The sequence below is a fragment of the Castor canadensis genome, chromosome 2 (genome assembly GCF_047511655.1).
Source record: "Castor canadensis chromosome 2, mCasCan1.hap1v2, whole genome shotgun sequence".
Classification (NCBI taxonomy): Eukaryota; Metazoa; Chordata; class Mammalia; order Rodentia; family Castoridae; genus Castor; species Castor canadensis.
In genome coordinates, this window is record NC_133387.1 from 167,310,734 (window position 1) to 167,330,093 (window position 19,360).

At 43.5% G+C, this 19,360-nt stretch overlaps 1 protein-coding gene across 3 annotated transcripts in view; it reads right to left on the reverse strand.

Annotated features, from left to right (window-relative positions):
- The window catches only part of Tmem45b (transmembrane protein 45B), a 33,321-nt gene extending 14,184 nt beyond the window's left edge, over positions 1-19,137 (reverse strand). Inside the window, exon 1 of one of the 3 annotated variants that reach the window (XM_020166959.2) lies at positions 19,049-19,137. The gene's annotated coding sequence lies outside the window, so the exon portion shown is untranslated. Of the gene's footprint in view, positions 1-14,146; positions 14,285-19,048 lie in introns of those variants that run through there. The other 2 variants (XM_074066340.1, XM_074066341.1) reach the window with 2 other exon arrangements.
- Between the last annotated feature and the right edge of the window lie 223 nt (positions 19,138-19,360).

Sequence of the window (19,360 nt, forward strand, 5' to 3'; positions counted from 1 at the left end):
GCACCAGCTACCATGCGTGGTCCCATGTGTGGTTCTTTTTTGTGTGTTTGTTTTGTTTTGGAACTGGGTCTGGTATAGCCCAGGTTGGCCTGGAACTCTCAGTCTTCCTGCCTCTACCTCCTGAGCACTGGGATTATACCCCTCAAATTATTCCACCATGCCTGGCTCTGTTTGTGTTTTTAAATTTGATGTTTTTGTTAAGATGCTTGGCTATAATTCAATATTTTTCATCATTTGGGGAGTTTTCAGTCATATTTCTTCAATCTTTTTCTCTCTTTCCTTTTCAGGCTCCCATTACACATATGCGGGGAAATTTAACATCACCCTGTGTCTCAGACCCTTTTCATTTGTCTTCATGGTTTTTTTTCTCTCTGTTCTCCAAACAATCATTTCTATTGATCTATTTACAAGTTAATTCTTTCTTCCACTATCTCAAAATCTGATGAGCCCATCTAGTGAATTTTTTTTTTTTGCTTGTTTCTTTTTGAGACAGGGTCTCAATATATAGCCTAGGTTAGCCTCAAACTTGTGATCCTTCTGCCTTAGCTTCACATACCTCTTGTGAATTCTTAATTTTGGTAATTGTACATTTCAATGCTGGAATTTCCATTTAATTGTTTTTATGGTTTGTGTTTCTCTATTGAGACTCCCTATTTGTCAAATAATTTTCATCATATTTTCTTTTAATTCTTTGAGCAGTTTCCTTTAATTCTCTAAACATACTTAAAATGACTGCTTTGAAGTCTTTGTCTACTAAATACAATATCTGAGCTGATTTAGTTATTTTCTACTTCCTACTTTTTGCCCCCTTTTCACAACTTACTGTTTTTTTCCATGTCTTATAATTTGTACTTGAAAACCAAACATTTCAGATGATTATTTTGTAGCGACTTTGAATTCTATTTTATTTTTCCAAGGATTAATTCTTAATTTTTTTCCTTTTTAGTAACTTGCCTGGACTATGGAATCTGTCTCTCACATGGCAGACTGATGCTAATGTCTTTGCTAAGTTTTGTTATTATTAATGTTATTTTTTGGCAGTAATGGGATTTGAACTCAGGGCCTCAAACTTGCTAGGCAGGTGCTCTACCATTTGGGCCACATCCCCAGCCCTTCCTCCCCCTACTTTTTTTTTTTTTGAAACAGAGTCTCACTATGTGACCCAAGCTGGCCTTAAACTCATGATTATCCTGCCTCTGCCTCTTAAGTGCTGGGATTAAAGGTATGCATTGTCATACCCAGATTAGTTTTGTTATTCTTGCTTCTTATTTCTTTGCTTGGCTTTGAAGAGATCACTCCTTTGCATAGCCAATTATTTATAGCAGGCAGCTGATTATTTGGGCATGGGTTTGCTTAAATACTTGAATTTTACAAGGCTTCCAACCTTTGTCAACCCATCTGTGTGTGGGTTGGAGAAGGTCAGCTTTCCAGTCTCCATGGTCTTTTCCTTTTGCTGGGCTCTCTCAGGTCTCCCCCGCACACCAGACTCATGGTTCCTGGGTCAGCTGACCGAGGTTATCTCGATCCATCTCTGGCTTCTTGTTTCCACATTCTGCATGCTAAGTTCTTGGTTAATCTAAAGCTTGCCATGAGTGGACCACAGCTGAGGATAGCCAAGCCGTGGGCTTCCCTGCTCTTCCCAAGCATCCATTGTCATGTTTAGCTACCTTTGGCAGGGATGCTCAACCTCTCAGCCACTATTCCAAATGAGTCTTTCAGGTGGCCCCGTCTTCCTAGCAGTCACTGACTGAGCTGGGGCAGGGGGCCAGGGGGCGATGGAAGGAGTCCTAAGCAAGAAACGCCACAATCCCTTATTCCTTTCAGGAAGATAGTTAGCTTTTTAGAAATAAATGCTTCTCCACTTCTTGTTTGCATTTGGTCAGGTTCTAATTCTATGAGATGGTTGGTTTTGACAATTTTTTTCTAGTTTTATGCATTTTTGGTTTTCTTTTTTACAGGAAGAAATTGCCCACCTCTTCATGCTGGTGTAACTAGAAAACTCTCTTCTCCTTTCGTTTAATGTTTAACAGAGGTTCTTTTCAAGATCAAGCCTGTTTCACTCCTCTGTTTTATTAGCCAAAGGTGCAGAAAAACCAGCTTTGCAAATGTATGTCAAAACTATGTGTGGTTTAGCTGGCTTCTCCCTGCCCTTCCTCATTTTCTCTGAGTAGCCTGAGTAAGGGCTGAGTCCTTGACCCCGTCTATACACCTGATACCAGTTTGTCAGGCTCCAGCCTTCCCTTTTCCCTGGTCTAAAATCACATCAGTGATGGCTGGGCCAGCAGAGTATCTGTACAAAAGTCTTAAATTTCCACATATTGCATGGAAGGCTGGGTGCCTCCATTTGATGGCTAAAAGAGGTAGGATATGCGGACTTCTTTCATTTACAAATTAATGGGTTAAATCATTAGATTAGCTACATTGCAGAGCACATGGTAGAGATAGAGGATGAGCCCATTTTAACTTCAAATAGAGCAATAAAAATTTAGACTTCTAGCAATTTGGCTAACAAAATGGGCTAAGCCCCTGAGAAGTCTAACTTCAAAAATAATTTAAAATAAAATACTTATTTAAAATGAATATTAGAGGGTGAGGAGAGTGGGAAGTAAAAACTAAAATGAACATTAAGTAGAAAGGTAATGTGCTCGAGTAATGTGCTAATATACACAGGCGGTGTGACCATAGCTCAGAAGACCTCCAGATGTAACAGAAACCCCACAAGTGAGAAAACAAACGCATTCCCCAATTTTCTTAATTTGCTATATTTACTTGTTGGTTGATATTTATGTGAGATTAGATGGTATATCTTTTGGGGGGGCAGTACTGGAATTCAAACTCAGGGCCTCACGCTTGATAGGCAGGCACTCTAACACTTGAGCCACTCCACCAGCCCTTTTTGTATTGGGTACTTTGGAGATAGGGTCTCCCGAACTATTTGCCCGGCTAGCTTCGAACTGCCATCCTCCTGATTTTTGCCTCTTGAGTAGTTAGGATTACAGGCGTGAGCCGCTGGCACCCAGCTTACTCTCTTCTTTTTAATCTTTTCTTGAATCTATGTTCTCCTTCCCTCCTCTCCCCCCTCCTCTCCTCCTCTCCTCTTTCTCTCCCCCTTTCATTTGTGGTAAGTGAAGTGGAAGAAAAGGTAGAAGGTGTCAGAGAGAGGTCAGGGCAACAGAGAGTGGGGAACAGGGAGACAGGAGGAAGGAGGCCACAAGAGTAGAGAGAGGAAGAGGTGCAGAGGGGAAGAGAACATGACTGGTGCCAGGTGCCTGCAAAAATAAAACTGGACATGGTACTTGAAAGAAAAAGCAGGATTTCTCCTTATTTTGGAGGGGTACAGTGGGGATGATGACAGAGGGATGTCTAGATGAGTGAGAGATCAAAGCGGGTGGGGGGATTCTGGTTTCCTCCATGTGCCTCGGCCCAGGAACCAGCATCCAGCATTATGAGAGCTGGAGACTGGGCTTTCGTGGCAGGGGGAAGGGGTGGAGCCAATCCCTCCCAATTTATCACCAGAAATTGGTGACACAAAAAATATAGACCATCAATCATCCACACTTCTACTTAGTTTCAATCATATTCTCAACTGAATATATTTTATCACCATCCTGGAATATGATACAACTATTAGAAAGAATGAATCAGACCTATACCAGCTGGCTGAGAAGGTTTCTCAGGAGGTTTTGTTGGCTGAGACAAGCAAGTTAAAAAAGACTACTTTATTGGGGGGATGTAGCTCAAGTGGTAGAGCACCTGCCTGCCAAGTGCGAGGCCCTGAGTTCAAAGGTGAGTACAGCCCAAAAAGACTACTTGAACATGATTCAATTTCATGAAACAATAATAATGGCCTCCATGCATTTCTACATATATGAAATTTACATATATGTATACATGACTATATGAATCAGGAGGTAATAGGATATGGGAGTATTTAATGGTAATCATTAAGTATTTCTGACTGTCTTCCAGCCACATGGTATGATTGCACTTTCTGTCCCCTAGTGGTTGGGTGGGGTCTTGGGACTAGTACTGGCCCATGAGCTTTGAGTAGAAGTGTCTTAGTAAATTATCTCTGGGCTAAAGCATGAAATTGCCAGTTCAGTGCTCGTCGGTGCTCGCCAGAACACTTTCGTCTACCACACCGTCCATGTGTACATGGTGGATCCTCCTGCAGCCTACCTTCCAGAGTGAAGAGCCAGGGAGCAGACCTGCAAAGAAACCATGAGAACCCAGAGCACGAGAGAAAAACAGCAGCTGTAAGAAGCCCAAGAGGCTTTGTGGCCTCTGACCCAGCAGAACCTAACCCATTCTGAATTACACAGGTATATATTAGACTAACAGTTATGGGGAAGAATGGTCAGGCATATGCAGCTAAAAACAAGTACTGAAACGCCCACTAAATCTACAGAAGATGTTGTGATGTCATAAGAATGGCAGAAATTAGACCCAAAGCATGCCTGACTTGGTCTGTCTTCTGTTGACCTAACAGAATATGACAGGGTAAGTAATTCCAAACAAGAGAAGTTTATTTGGCTGGTGGTCTAGAGCCTGGCAAGTCCAATGTCAAGGCATCAGAGTCTGGCAAGGAACAGAGTCTGGCAATGTCACCCACAGTGACATTCATTCACCCTCTGCCCTCTCTGCCCGGTGACTACTCACTAGGCCCCACCTCCCCACAGCTCTGCATTGGGGAACTGGCTTCCACCACACAAAGCTGGGGGGCATATCCAAACCATGTTGGCAAATTGTATATAAAACTGCCCTGACGTTTCTCCTTTTACAACATGGTACCAGGAGGATACCTTTTCCCTTGAAGTGGTGTCCAAGTGTCTCACCCTGTCTTGCCTTCCCTTAACAGCATAATTAAAATGCACACAACTAGGGTCTGTCACACAACAGGGCCAAGTCTTCAGATCTGTTCTCTAGTCTAAAGGTACAAAATGGGGAGATATTTTTAGTTGTCACAATAGAGAAGGGGGGTGGCATTACTTGCACCTAATGAGTGTCCTAGAGGGTGCAGCCCAGCCCCCACAGCCAAGTATCAATAACACAGAGTCTGATACCCTTCTCCTCTACTGGAGCCCAGCTCCTCCTCCTCTTCTGCCTGTCCTCCCTCACCTTCTTTCTACTTTTTTTTTTTTTTTTTTTTGCGGTACTGGGCTTGAACTCAGGGCCTACACCTTGAGCCACTCCACCAGCCCTTTTTCGTGATAGGTTTTTTCAAGATAGGGTCTCTTGAACATTTTGCCCATGCTGACTTTGAACCATGATCCTCCTGATCTCTGCCTTCAGAGTAACTGGGATTAGAGGCATGAGCCACTAGTGCCCAGCTATTGAAGGTTCTTGAATGCTGTGATTACAGGCTACCATGCGTGGCAGTTAAGCTTCTTATACAGCTTTTGTTCTGAAAGAAGCAGAGGTTTAACCTGCCTCACTTTCTTTGTTATTTCTGTCATCATTTATTTCTTCTTACAAGGGCTCCTCTCCCTATTTGTGGAGGTAAAGCCCACTTCCTGGGCTCGAGTGATAGAGTGGCTGACTAGCAAGCACAAGGCTCTGAGTTCAACCCCCCAGTACTGCCATAATAATAGCCCATTTGCTCAGAATTTTTCTTCCTTGTGGCCTATATCCTTTAAAAAAAAAAGCCTAATTGAGATGTAATCCACATATACCACACAGTTAACCTACTTAAAGTGTAAACACTTTAAGTATACTCAAATATACTTTAGAGTATATTCACAGAGTTGGGCAACAATCACCAGTTAGTCTCAGACATTTTCATCATACCCCCAGAGAAACCTTCTACTCATCAGCCAGTCTTTATCCCCTCTAGTTCCCTGCCCCCACACACTGAGCAGCTGCTAATCTACTTTCTATAGCTATGGATTTGCCTGTTCAATTAATAAATTAAACCATACAATGAATGGATAGTCTTTTGTGACTGGCTCTTTCTGTTTGCCTAATGTTTTCAGGGTTCATCCATAATGTAGCATGTATCACTAATAGTTCCTTTTTATAGCTGAATATTATTTCCCTATATTAAACTAAACTCTTGTTCACTTTTCTAGGGCTGCCATGACAAAGTATCATGGACTGGAAAGCCTGCCTGAACAATAGAAATTCCTCTTTTCACAGTTCTGGAGACTAAAGGCTCACAATGAAAGAATTGATGAGGTTGGTTTTATCTGACACCTCGCTCCTTGGCTTACAGATATACAATTTCCTTATGTCCTCGCAGTCTTCCCTCTATGTGTGTCTGTGTTCCCAAGTTCTTTTTAGACTCTAGTTGTATTGAAAGAGGGCTCACCCGTATGATCTCATTTTAATCTAATTGCTTCTGTAAAGACCCTATCTTGCCAGTCCCTGGTGGCTCATGTCTGTAATCCTAGCTATTCAGGAGACATTGAGGAGGAGGATTAAGGTTCCAAACCATCCTGGGCAAATAGTTTGAGAGACCCTATCTTGAAAATACCCAACACAAATAAGGGCTGGAGGTGTGACTGAAGTGGTAGGGCACCTGCCTGGCAAACGTGAGGCCCTGAGTTCAATCCTTGGTACCACCAAAAAAAAAAAGAACTGAACTCTATCTCCAAATACAGTCCCTTTCTGAGGGACAAGGAGTTAGAACTTGAACATGAATTTGGGGGGCACAATTCATCTCATCACACTCTGCCTGCTCCCCCACCCCCCAAATTCATGTCTCCTCACATGCAAAGATATTCACCATTTCCGACAGTGCCAAAACCCTTAGCCTTCCAGCACCAACTATGAACCACATGTGAGTGTGGGTAAGACCAGAGTTATGATTCATTGCGGGGCAAAACTCTTTTCCAGGACAGGAAGTTATCTGCTTCCAAAATAGGACAAGCATAGAACCGACATTCCCATTCCACTGGGTGGAACTGAAAAGAAGAAAGGTGTCATGGGTCCCAAGAGAGTCTGGAAATCAGTATGCAGAATTCTGTTAGACTTGAAGCCTTGACAGTCATCTTCTTTGGCTTGATGCTGTGTTGTTTGGGTCCATGGGTGGCCCTGACTTCCTGGCCAACAGGAGCAGTGACCCTGACCCCTGTGCCCTGGGTGGGGGCTCCTTTGGTTCTGAACTGGGGAATCCTGGCCTATTGAAACCAAGGAGATCGGGCCATCCCCTGAAATGGGGAATGTGGTCCTGCCCCCAAAAGCCAAGGAGGAGACAGTTGTGTCCTTTTAGTCCAAGTTAGTAGTGGAAGTCTTGTGGACCTCTGAACTTTGAGGTCATGCTTCCCTTTTCTTGTAGTAAACATGTCAGCCATATAGCTCTATCAGATGATCCAACAGAATTCCAGAAGTCTGACAGCCTCCTTCTGCCCCCATTTCTGTCACCTTTAGTCCACACTGGCAGAGTGTCTGATATAATTTCTCAGAGCCTTGGTGGCCTCTTCTATGGTTTGAATATGGTTTGTCCCCTCTAAAACTCACGTTGAGACTTGGTTCTCAAAGCTGTGATGTTGGGAGGTGGGACCTAGTAGGAAGTGTTCTGGTTGTAGGGGTGGAGTCCTTGTAAATGGGTTAATGCCTTTCTCGCAAGACTGGGTCACTTATCACAAGAGTGCGTTATAAAGCAAGGTGGCCCCTTGTGCTTTGCCTCTTCGTGCACCCACTTGTGCTACTACTTTTCTGCCAAAGCTACGAAGCAGCACCAGACTTTCACTAGATGTGGCTTTCCGGTATCCAGAATTGCGAGCCAAAATAAAGCTCTTCATCAATTACCCAGCCCCAGATGTTCATTGTAGCAATAGAAAATGAACCAGAAGAGTCTCCCATGCAATTCACAGGGCCTTACCATTAGGTAAGAAGGTCTTCCACAGGTGTTCCCAGATAACCAACTGCATTTCTAGTTTTGACTTTTTTTTCTCAAAATGGAGTCTCACTATATAGCCCATGTAGGCTTTGAACTTATGATTCTTCTGCCTCAGGGGGATTACAGGCATGTGCCATCAGGCCGGGTTTTGTATCTCTGACTTTTGCTGAGATGGTTTACTGTATCCATGAGCCTGTCACCTAGGTAATCTTTTTAGATGCCCACCCACACCTTTCATGTTCTGTCTAGAATATACTTTCTCATTTTTTTTTTTTTTGCCAAAGGGATAGGCTGAGAATTTCCTGAATCTTCAAGTTTTGGTTCCTTTTTTAAATTAAAACATTCCTTTTTCATCTTACATCTTACAATAAGCAGCAAGGAGACACCAGGCAACATCTTTGATACTTTGTCTAGAAAACTCCTCTACTGGGGGTTGGTACCAGTAGGAGGAGGGAGGATATAGGGAAAGGGTGTAGGAGGGTGAATGTAGTGGAGATATTATGTACTCATGTATGAAAATGGAAAAATGAGACCTATTGAAACTATTCCAGGAATGGGGAGAGAGGATAAAGGAGAATGATGGAGGGGGTGAATTCAACCATGACATATTGTAAGAACTTTTGTAAATGTCACAACATACCCCCTGTACAACAATATGATAAAAAAAGAGAAATGTCTACTAAATATCTGAGTTTAAGATTTATGAGTTTTGCTTTCCACAAAATGCTAGAATATTAGTAATTCAACCAAGTTCTCTGCCACTTGAAACAAGGCTCAAGTTTATTCTAGTTTTCAGTAGCACGTTCCTTATTTCAGTTCAAGATATCAGAAGTACCTTTAACATACATCTTTCTACCTACATTCTGTGTGTGCTACTATAAGAATTCTCGAGGCTAGCAAGTTTCTAATGAGCAGAAAACAGAAATGTATTGCCTCACTGGTTTGGAGGCTGGGAAGTCCAATGTCAAAGCACTGACACCTGGCAAAGGCATCTGGTTTGTTTTGCTTTGTTTTTTGAGACAGGGTCTTGCTATGTAGGCCAGGCTATCTGGAACTCAATATGTAGACAAGGCTGGCCTTCACCTTGCCTTGCTCTTGCCTTTGCCTCTCAAGTGCTGGCATTATAGGTGTGTACCTCCATACTCATCAGCAGGCAGTGTTAATGTGTCATTCTACGGCAGAAGAATGTATGGAGAAACAGGGCAGGAGGGGGCTGAACTCGTCTTTGTATGAGGAGCCCACTCCCTCTGTAATGATGGGACTGTGGCAGTGATAGCATTAATCTATTCCCAAGGACAGAGTGCTTGTGACTCAGTCACCTGTACATCACCACACCTGGCTTATTGGTGGAGATGGTGTCCAGACAATTTTTTGCCTGGGCTTCCCTAGAACCATAATCCTCCTCATCTCTACCTCCCAATAGCTGGGATTATAGATGTGAGTCACCATGCCTGGCCTACCCTTCTAATCTCAAAAGTAGATATTGCATGACTCTTCGAAGAAGGACTTTCCTTAAACTTACTAGAACTGTGATAAAATGGATTAAATTATTATGATACATATAAAGTGCTAGCATCTACAGAGTATTATGAAAAGAAAGGAAGGATTGCTGTTTAGAGGGGGAAGTGACAGAAACACAATAAAGGGAAGTGTCTTGAAAGTGTCCCTGAAAAACAAGCAAGCATTAGTCATCAGTGTGGGTGGAGTTCCAGGAACAGCACACAGCACATGCAAAGGCAACTGGCATGGCATCTAATAATCCAAATAGCAGAGTTGGGTAGGATAGTGTTGGCTGGCCTCATCACCCTATCACCTAGTTGACTAAGGAAGGCCACTAGTCATTATCTTCCATGGGAGCACTATGTTGTAAACCTTAAAATTGTGTTGGATTGGACTGACTAAAAGAGTATACTAAAAAGTTAAATTGAACAGACATTATGGTCTATGTGCCCGAGAGTCCCTGGAAAAAGGATATACACCAACTCATATATGAGCCCAAGGAAAGCAGAGATAGAAAAGACTTCGATTTCTTAGATTTTCCTAAAGGAAACTGGGTTCCTAAGCTTTTCTTTAAGGAGGAACTGGAGTGTCAAGAGTTCAAGATCAATCCTAGTTTTGATCAAATTTTCATCTCCCTGAATCTCAGTGCTCCGCCTTCTAAAACTAGGACATGAATACCTACATTTTGGAGCTCTTGTGAGGATTAACTGAAAAAATCTAACAGTTGACCAGAGTAAGCATTTTATAAATGGAGTTTCCTATCTAATTTGGTGCTCTTATACCTAGTCCCAGTGTTAATGGGGGAGAAACCTCCCCAGAAAGGTACACTTGTTGAACTTAAGGCTGCTGTCCTTTGCTTTTGAGTAGCTGACCCCACAAAGAGAAAAATTACCCAATCCCAGAGAAGGCAGACCCTGAGCATTTATATCTGTTTTATGGGTTGGGGTGTTTGCGTGGTCAGTAGTGAAGTATCGTACCATATTATTTTGCTACAGGACATGATTTTTAGACTTTCTGATTCTGTCCTTTCCAGAAAGAACACTCAGATTGCTTCTATCTGAGTTTCCTTTGGAATACAGCCAAGCCTGTATTTTGTTACCTTGAAAATAGCAAGGTTAATACTACTTCCTGCTCTGTGAATTGCTGAGTGACAGAAGGTAGGGACAGTGTTGAAAGTTCTCTCTTGCTCACAGGAGGATGTGACTGAGACCATGGTCCTGAACTTAGGCTAAGGCATGTCTCTGCTCTGTGGTAGCCTGACAAGCCTAAGTAGGTCTGGAGTGCAATGCCCTCTTTAAAATTTGGCACTACTCAAATTGGAGAACAGGAGGGCAGAACAGGTCCTGCCTAGGGGAAAGGGCATGGGAGGGTGAATCTAGTGCAAGTGTGTGTACACAAGTGTGTAAATGGAAAAGTGATACCTGTTCAAACTATCCCGGGAATGGGGGGAGGGGAGGATAAAGGAGAAAGATGGACGAGGTGAATTCAAGTATGATATATTTGAAATACTGTAAGAACTTTTGTAAATCCCACAGTGTACTCCCACCCAGTACAACAATAAAATAATAATTTAAAAAATGGCACTACTACCATCATTGATATTTCCTGTATGGGTGGCTCTCAGGAGCCACACAGTCAGAAAGAGTAACATCAGAATAAGAGTCTGGACCTTGTTCGGCATGGTGTCACCATGATACAGAACAAAACCACCCACTCCCAGCCCAGTCTCATTCCTAAGCAGAAGGTGGCCTCAGCCCTGTCCCCTCCCATCTCTCTTTCTCTCTCTGTCTCTCTCCCCACTCCCAATTAAATACCAGATTCTGCTAGTTCCTTACAAAATAGTAAAGTTAATAAGAAATGATCTCTACCCTGAAGGAGTTTACAATCTGTAGAGAGCTGGGTAACTGTGAAAGATTGAACATCGTGTGATATACTGGTAGCAATCCTTGGGCATATACAATCAGAAGTGAGTAACTCACAAGAGAATTTGAGCCAGGTCAGTGGCTTACGCCTGTAATCCTAGAGATTTGGGAGGTTGAGATTGGGAGGATTGAGGTTGAAGGCCAGCCTGGGCAAACAGTTTGAGAGATCCCATTTCCAAAAATAACCAGAGCATATTGGGCTGGAGGTACAGCTCAAGCCATAGAGTGCCAGCTTTGCAAGCATGAAACCCTGAGTTCAAATCCCAGTTCCACTGATAAAACAAAACAAGAAAATACAAAAAACCAAAGCAACAGTCAAAAAACCAAAACAACCCAGAGAGAATTTGAGAAGGCTTTATAAAGTGGGTAGCATTTGACCAAGGCCTCTTCCTTGCCTCTTTCAAGCTGTTATGAAAATTAGGCAGTTTTACTGGAATCCTAAATTAAAGTCCAAAGAACAAATCTGGTCTAAATTCCATTCTTTGTCAATATCTGAAACAAACACTGGCCTCTGAGAGAAGACCTGGTTGCTGCCCAAGTTCTGTCGACTGTGACTTTGAGCAAAACACATATACTCTTGGAATCTATTTTTTTCTTTTTTAAATTGTAGTTTGCAAGAAGTATCATGGCCCTTCTTAATTCTAAAATCCCCTATATCTGTGCTCCTCATTAATACATCACAAAATGAAATGTAGGAATTAGAGCAAGGTCGGCCAGGGTGAGAGCAGAATGAACGCATGAAACTGACCTCCTGTTCTTGGTAGCTTTGTTCCATTCAGGGAGCCATCCGGGTCAGGCTCTAGGTCTCTTCACTGTCTCACTCAGCCTGTGGCACTTGATGAGTCTTTGGTCATCTACTACTGTGCCTCAGAGACTGGTGTATGGGTGAGTCCCCCATCCCCAAACCATATCTGAAACCACAGCACCAACACGATAATCATTCTGCAGTATCAATTTCTCCTAAGGATTTTGGGGAAAATGATCTTTAAGTCGATGTATTTGGTTAGCATACATTTATTAGTAGTAGGAGTGTGGTTTATGCCAGGCTCTTCTCAGCCCAGCCTCCATGTCCTGGAGAGTACAGGGACTATTGCTGATGTGGCAATAGAGAAACCGTAATCCACAGACTTTACATTGTAGTTTAGTTAATGTTCTAAAACTTTCATAAAAACAAATAAATAGGACCAGTGAGACCAATGCAGAAATGGTCTCAGGAACATCCAGAAGAGAGAGACTTGCACACTGAGACCAAAAGGACATCTGCAGGATTGGTGGAGCAGGTATTCTGAATTTAGGATGACAAGGTGCTTTGTCTAAAATATACCAGGTGGCAGATAAAGGTAGAGGGAGGGGGAAGAAAAACAAACAGATCAAAGAGAAGGTTTGGATCAAAGGCAGTGGAAGGAACTGAAGGGCCCCACAGTTAAGGGGAGGGCATGGCTCAAATGGTAAAGCACCAGCTTAGCAAGGGCAAGCTGTTGACCTCAAACCTCAGTCCCACCAAACTTGAGACAAAACATACAAACAAAATCTGCAAAACCAAACCAGTACTGTAAGAAAGCACAAGAAAATGGAGCAATGCTTTCAAAATTCAGAGAGGAAATTGTTTCCAATTAATATCCAAAATCATTAGGCAAGTGTGAAGGAAGAAAAATGACATCTTAAATGTGCCAAGATCTCAACCAGCAGCAGGGAGGGCCGTGGGTGACCCGAGACTCATATAACTTTAGGAGTCCCTGTTACAAAAAGACATAATAAAATTACAAATCCAAAATTGGGTATAAGTATGTATTTAGGATCAGAAAAGAAATCATGGCACATGAGGGCTGTGCAGATTCGGGGCCCTTTCTTTTAAGATCTCTTTAGAAAATTTACCCCAAATGCTTCCGACAGCAACTGGCTTTTCTACCAGACAACTGCAAGCACTCAGAGGGGCACCATGAGTGTCCTTTGCTCTAAGATAAGTCTGCTTCTGCCTCCCTGTGAAGCTATGTCAAAGGAGAAAAGAAAAAAATAAAGAGAGAGAATCCAAGCCAGTGTTGTGGCACATGCCTGCGCTCCCAACTACTTACTTGGGAGGTGGAGGTAGGAGAATAGAGGCCCCAACCAAGCCTGGCAGGAGCTCAAGGCCTGTCTGAAAAAGAAAGTAAAACAAAAGGACTGGGGGTGGGGCTTTAGTAGAGCACTTGCCTAGCAAGCTCCAGGCCCTGAGTTCCATCTCCAGCACTCCCTTCTCCCTGCAAAAACTCAGTCATCATTTCCAGGGCAGCAGTGAGGGGACATCCCAGAACAACCAGCAGACCGAGAATAGTCAGTTCCAGAGAATGGAGGTCTGAGCCTGGATGCTTCCAAAAAAATTCATTAATGACCTGATGATTAACTTTATTGAGAGGAATTTTATCATTCTACCAGAGTTTGAGTAAGAATTGGTGAGGAGTGCTCAAATCACTAAGCACCTGAAGAAAATGTAGCAATTACTAACTCCGGGAGAAACAAAATGGTTGGTGAAAAAGCCAGGTGCCAGTGGCTCACGCCTGTAATCCTAGCTACTCAGGAGGCAGAGATCAGGAGGATCAAAGCCAGCCCAGGGAAACAGTTCTTGAGACCCAAATAATGTACAATGGAAGTCTAATAGGAATTGTCACTGTGAATCCCCCTCCCCCATATAATGAATCTATCCTAAAAAAAAATTGAAAAAAAAGAAAGAAAAGCCCATCATAAACAAAAGGGCAGGTGGAGAGGCTCAAGGTATAGGCCCCAGTAACATAAAACAAAACAAAAACAAAAGGTTTGGTGAAGACAGGAAGGATAAAGACCAGGATATGTCATATGGCTTAGCTGGGAACAATATTTCCTTAGTTACTATAATGTGAATATTTCTTACCTTTCACACAGCAAGCCATTGCGCTAGACCTCTAGAGAGCTTAGAGAAAGGGAAGCCAATGTAAGAGGGAAGAGTAAGGGTGTAAAGAGCCAAACCCTCACCCTCCAAGATAAGATGTCAATAGGTGTTTTTCAGAACTGGAAAAAAAAAGAAAAAGAAATGGTCAATATTCACATGCCACTTAGAAACACGTCAGTAACGATCAGAAAAACACAGACAAAAGCACTGCCAGGAGAGGCGACTCAGTAAAAACTCCATATAAACCTAGGACCAACAACTTCAAACACTAAACCATGATTTGTGTTGTCCAAGAAGGAAAGTTTAAAAAAAGTAATAGCCTCAAGAAGAACGGGGCAGAAAAGCAGTTGGGAATAAATTAAAGCCACTTCTACTAAACTAACCCCAAATTCAGTGTTTCTCAAAATGCAACTGCCTGCAGGCAAAGCACTTGGAATTCCAGAGAGTCATAGACTTGTCCAGACTTTTTAACAGTCATCCCTCAGTATCCAGCACCTCTAGGGACACCAAAATCTGCATGTGCTCAATTATCTCAATCAAAACGGCATTGCATAGAACCTATATGCGTCTTCCATGTAAATTAAATCGTCTCTACACCACTTAGGAAACCCTGACAGGATGGATGCATAGAAATGCTGTGTAAATCATTTTCATACTGTTTTATTTAGGGACTATGACAAAGAGAAAAAGCTGGTACATGTTCAGTGTATCCACAATTCTTTCTTTTTTTTTTTTTTTTACTGTTTTTGATCCAAGGTTGTTTTTATCTGTGGTTGTAGAACCCCCAGATATGGATGGCCAGTTGTAACCAGCATTTCTTGAGTTAGGCCTCAGAATCTGTTTTCAAAAGTTCCCCTTAGACTCACTGCATTATCTATAGCTTTTTTAGTAAAACAAATAAATAAACCAGCCCATTTAGAAACAGTCTGTGACTCATAAAGGATTCATGGGTGACACAGATACTCCCCTCCTCCCCTGGCAATATCCATCTTCTCTCTTCCTTATTAAGTGAATTCCTCTTACTTGTTCCAGTAACTTGTCCAAGTAAAACACGAGATTTCCCCAGGTTGCCTTGCAGTTGGAGCATCTATGTGACAGTTCTGGTCAGTGAGATGTAAGAACTCCATGGGCAGAGGTTCCAGAAAAACTCTTAGTAGTTACCAGAAAGGAGAGAACCAGCTGGTACTGCCTTCTGTCCCTCCTTCTGCCAAAATACAGGAGAGATAAGCACCTCTGCCAGGTGAGGAGGAAAGTCCCACACATGCAGGAAGACACAAAGAGCCTGTTCCAGGAGGCAGTCCTTTGCGAGCCTTCTCCTCACTCCTAGTTACTGAAGAACAAACTCCTTGTTTAAGCCACCTTCTGTCACTTGTAGCTGAATGAAATTCTAATGCCATCTCATATGTATTCAGACACTTATTTAACATGTATTGAACACATTTGATTAAGTGCACTGTGCTAGGAATCACATAGGGGGACAAAGAAGGCTCTGTCCCTCACAGGACACAGAATAGAACAGGAGGATCAGTAGGCATGAACCTGATCTACAATGGTTCAACTTAGGGATTATTGAGTTATGATGGCGTGACAGCCACATGTGTTCAGTTTTGCATTTCGATCTTCCCTCAGGCTGGCCATACAATGCCCTTTTGTGTATTGGTATACTTGTGAGGCTGGGCAGTTGGCGAGTGCACTCCAAGTCAGTTAACGAGCACAGTGTCCCGTGTTGCCAGGCTGGCATGGTCAGGAGTTAGGTGTGGTAAATGCATTTTAACTTTTGATATTTTCAGTTTACAAAGGGGCTTATCAGAACATAACTCCATAATAAATCAAGGAAATGTACATTTTAATCCAGGACACTATGACTCAAGACAACAGACTGGATCAATATATATATATATTTAGAGGACTTTTGAGGGACTAGATGGCAGAAAGAACAACGGTTTGAACCTGAGGAGACCTAGGTTTTAGATGTAGTTCTTTAACCAAGTAGATTTGGGGGAGGAACATGGAGTACTTGCTTAACTTTTCCAGAACCTTATTTTCTTTTCTGAAGTACATGAAGATTGGACTTGAAGATCTTTAAGGCTATTCCCAGCCTAAAATATTCTTGTGATGACATTGAACAAGGATGTGCGGCATGGATGGACCAACCCATCTCCAAACTTACATTCTAAGAGTTCAAGTCAGAGAATATATGAAAAAAATGTTTAGGAGAGCCGGGTGCCAGTGGTTCACACCTGTAATACTAGCTACGCAGGAGGCAGAGATCAGGAGGATCACAATTTGAAGTCAACCCAGGCAAACAGTTTGCAAGACCCATCTTGAAAAAACCTTCACCAAAAAGGGCTGGTGGAGTGTTTCAAGGTGTAGGCCCTGCATTCAAGCCCCAGTACTGCAAAAAAAAAAACCAAAAAAACAAAAAAACAAAAAACCAGGTGAGATGGTGGACCCTATAGCCCGGCACTTGGCTGAGGCAGGAGAATTGTGAGTTCAAGGCCAGCCTGGTTTACATAATAAGAAAATAAAAAATTAATCTGTCTCAAAAATAAATAAACAAATAATAAATAAACAAACGTATGTTCAGGAGAAATGAACCACAATCTCCCATCACAAAATTAAGCAAATGACACCACTACCCCTACCCATGGGTGTTTTTCCATTTTGGAAGAAATTCTGGTTGGGATGCTTGTTCTACCATTGAATAACCCTGAGCCAGAAGTACAACAATGCCCCAATTCAGTTTCCTTTTTTATGGTACAGACAGCACTCACCACTCTTACCTCACAGTGCTGCTACAGAAACCACTCTGTGCTCTGTGAAGCCCCATAATGCTTTGATTACTAGCAAGATAGTGATAATGGCTTATCTTGGCATGTCTGGGTATCTCCAATGTAACTGCATCATATACAGGTGGCTGATAGACCTTTGGACCTTCCTTCTGGCCTCTACTAATGTACTTTGTGAGCATCTAATTTTTACACAGGAGAACAAATAAAAGAAACAAAGCAACTAAAATTGAAATGATTTCTTTTTCGCTTGTTTCTAGCTCCAGTGAAAGTCTGGGGGAGAAGGCGGGCTGGTCTGAAGGCTGGACGCTCAGAGTTCCGCTTGCCTGTGTCCTCTAGCTGCTCATATTCAGTACAGTCTTACCTAGTGTTTGTCTTATGACCTGTCTGTAGAAACAAATGTGGGTTAAGATGCGTGTCTATGTACACACCCATTTCTTGACAGCACACTAATGATTCTGATTCTCTTATAGTTAAGAAGGTTTGAAATTTCAGGACTTTGGCTATCGGGGTGGCTTTACTTACGGTGAAATGAACCTTACCCATTTTCAGCATGCAGATGTCTGAAGAGGAGAGATAATCCTTTGATTATACCCAACACAAGCATCATCTGTACTTTGAACAATTAAGTATGGCAGTTGGTGTTATCTTGAAGTAGTGGGAAGATAAACAGAAGTCTATCTCATTACCCCTTTTCTCTCCATCACTCAAATCCTATCTCAAAGTACCATTTGCCACGATTAAGCCAGAGCCATAGCCAGGGACATATGAAGGGAGACCCCACATAGAGTAAGTGGTGCTACACATGAAATTCAATAGCTTCATCTAAGCCATTACAAGCAGCAACAACCAGAAGGGCTGGAGAAGGACCCAGAATATATAGCATTTAGTGGGCAATAGTGTTTCTACCTTTCATGGAAAACTGAGAGGAAATCAGAGCTCTTTAGGAAGACGGAAATCGAGTGCTTGGCTCCTATAATAACAGAACAAATAATGTGCACAGAGAAAATGCCCTACCCTCCCCTTGCACAGCCACTCCCCCCTTGTAAAACCAAGGCGTCATATTCAAAGAAGCCTTAAAGTCAATTCCCTAGCTTTTCTAGAGACCAGAAGAGCAGAGGGTGACAAGACTGTTGTGAAGCACCAAGTCTGACGTGCCCTAGGCTCATATCTCACAATGTATTACAATTCTCTACTTCAAGGTATAAAACTCAGATTCTACTGAATTTTTAAAAAGGACACGTTTCTTCTGAAAAATAAGCCACACTACCTATTAAAATGAGTGTTTGATTACTGGCCCAATGCTGTCTGCCTTTCGGTTTAGAAGGCTAGGCCACTTCAGGCGTCAAACGGGAGCGCTGGGCGGGGCGATGCGGGAAGCGGTGGGGGAAGAGGACGAAAATGGCAGGCACCAGTGAGGATGGAAAGGAAATGGCCATTTCTGTGACTTTTAGGAGGGGCTGCCCTCCAATTGTAAGGTGATTTCAAACTAATAAAGCGCTTGGTTTCCTGGCTGAAATATACACCGGATTCCTCTGTGGAAGATTGGATCAGATCTCTGATCACCCCTCTGGGCTAAGACACCAACTTGAACCTCACCTGGCAGGGCTGATCCCACCTTCTGCTTCTACCCCTTGCCCTATCAGTGCAAGCTGAATAGTGACTTGAGGGACTTGATCAGTCCCCTGGCATTAACAGACACCAGACTTCCTGGAAGAAGGGACACGTCGGGATCGGAGCTAACAAGGAGCAACAGATAGGGTCCCTGTGCGCACGACTTAAGTGTGTGTGTGGAGCACTGAAAGCTGGGGGGTCTTTAGGGCGGACGTGAGCCGCTCCCGCGGGCTGCATGGAGGCCAGGAGCCCCACTCGGTCCCCTCACCTGAGTCATTTCAGTTTTAGGGCTGCGAAAGCCCGGGTCGGGATGCGCGGGGCGCAGCTGGAGGCTTCCGCGGCCCCCTCCCCATCCCAGCGCCATCCTCAGTGGAGACCCACGCAAATCTGAGCTCCCGGATCTGTCTGAGTCCCCTTCCCAGCGGATCCCCTCCCGGTGGGCGCCTCCTTCCCGGCCCCTGGTCCGAGCCCCCTGTCTGACCTGCGCCCGGCGCCTCCGAGGTGTCCGCTGCCAGCGCCGGCCGCCAACTGCCCAGCGCCGCCCCAGCAGGTGCAGGAGGCCGCCGCGGCCCCGCCCCGCCCAGCCCGCCCGCTGCCTCTCCACCCTCCATCCACCTCCTGCCAAAGCCTCCAGTCGCCCGAACTGCACTTCCCTCTGCGCTCGTGACCCTTCCTGACCCTCCTTCCTATCCCGTCCCAGGCACTCCCTGATTTAGGTGTGTGCTTCTGCAGTTTCTGCAGGTGGACTTCAACCGACCGTGACCTTCTGCTATGCAAAGCAATCACAGGGCCT